The sequence below is a fragment of the Triturus cristatus genome, chromosome 12, assembly GCF_964204655.1.
Source record: "Triturus cristatus chromosome 12, aTriCri1.1, whole genome shotgun sequence".
In the NCBI taxonomy this organism is placed as follows: Eukaryota; Metazoa; Chordata; class Amphibia; order Caudata; family Salamandridae; genus Triturus; species Triturus cristatus.
Genome location: NC_140595.1, coordinates 728,276,308 through 728,277,939, shown reverse-complemented (window position 1 = coordinate 728,277,939; position 1,632 = coordinate 728,276,308). Strand labels below are relative to the sequence as shown.

At 45.2% G+C, this 1,632-nt stretch overlaps 1 non-coding gene across 1 annotated transcript; it reads right to left on the bottom strand.

Moving 5' to 3' along the window:
- Nucleotides 1-350: 350 nt before the first annotated feature.
- TRNAS-AGA (transfer RNA serine (anticodon AGA)) lies at nt 351-432 on the bottom strand. Its single transcript has one exon. It is a non-coding gene; the product is annotated as a tRNA-Ser (tRNA).
- Between the last annotated feature and the right edge of the window lie 1,200 nt (nt 433-1,632).

Here is a 1,632-nt window from a genome sequence, read left to right as displayed (position 1 = left end):
TTAAGCATGTAACACGGGGGAGAATAAAAAAGAAAATGCAGTTTTATGAAGTGTGTTTGCCAATCCAGCCAGCACTTTTGTTCTATTTCTCTCTTTGCGTCTTTTATTGGTAAAGTAACTTTCAAGTGCATGCGCAGGTATGAATGAGAGAGCAATGGTATAATAATTTGAAGCGTTTACACCAGTGCTAAAGAAGGAATGAGGTGTAGCAAAGACATGAAAGAGGTAGCTATAACAAATATGTGGAGAGGCAATAGTGACACAAAAATAAGCCACCTATTCATAAAACTGAAATGGAAGAAATACTAAAGGTTAACTTCTGAAATTGTAGCCGATAATAGAAAGATTCTCGTTGTTGGCAGGATTCGAACCTGCTCGTGGATACCACAATGGATTTCTTGCCCATCGCCTTAACCACTCGGCCACAACAACTTACTGTAAGCTGCATGCAAATATTTTGTTTGAAAGTTTTGAAGTTTTCCCACATCAAAGTACTGATATTCTACAATGCGCTTTTTAAAAACAATGTTTTTTTCATCATGCACGTTCTGTCCTAAAAACAAAAATTGCATGAGTATATCTCTGGATCTGTAAAAGGATACGCTTGCATTCAAACTCTCTTGTGGCACTCAATTTTTTGGACCCTGTTGCACTCTGTTTTTGCGCTGCTTTTAGTCTACGACCCATATTACAGAAGTCAACCATCTCTGAGTATTTGGGACTCCTTTGTAAGTGCCTTATCTTGGGGATCCAAGATGGTGGTGCAGGGACCGCGCTGAGCAGCACGCCTGGGAGGCTCCGTCCTATCCCTCTGTTTTGCGACGAAGGAGCTACCGACATAATGCTTTAAGCTACAGGAGGCAACCCGATCCCCCCACACGGACGAGAAGGGGAAAAAAAGGACTGCATCGCTAGGGATGTAACGGCGCAAAGGTGTCACTATACCCGATGTTAAGTCTCACGGATACTGCTCGGCTCTTACGACGCGTACTACAGGGTCTGCGTGGGAGATCTGGGCTCGGCTGGTTTAGCCTTAACCTTCAGGTACTCGCTCTCACTCAGCCAGCCTGGTGGTTAAGGAGAATGCCTTCTAAAAATCAGCCTCGCTCGAGGAAGAACAGCAAACAAACGACCGGAGCCTTGGCCCACCTTGCCGCGACAGGACAAACGGTGGGACAAACGGCGGGAACTGCTACGTTACCTTTGATTATCCCGGCTGGAGCTGAGGGATTTACGACATCAACGAGCGAAGGGCATTGTGCTGAGCCTGAGAAAGCGATGGAGGAAACTGAAGCTTTCTCACAATCACCCTTACTACCACTGACACTGCTGCTGCCGCCAATTGAGTCTGCCGAGCCGCAGCTACGGGAGAAAAGAAACGCGGATAAACAGGTACTGAGACCGTCCATTCTAACAACAAGCTCACATTTTAAGAGCTCAGGCAGAATTACAGCCAAGCCAATGAATAAATCTTCAGTAAGAGAGGTTGGGTTAGCCTGGGATAAAACTGATGGCAAAACAACTGACCTCTCTAATATCGTAGAGTCTACTGCGAAAGATCCCCTTGCTATTAAGGAGGCACACCCAGACAAAGTTAATAATGTTAACATACAGGGGGGTAAACAATTAAAT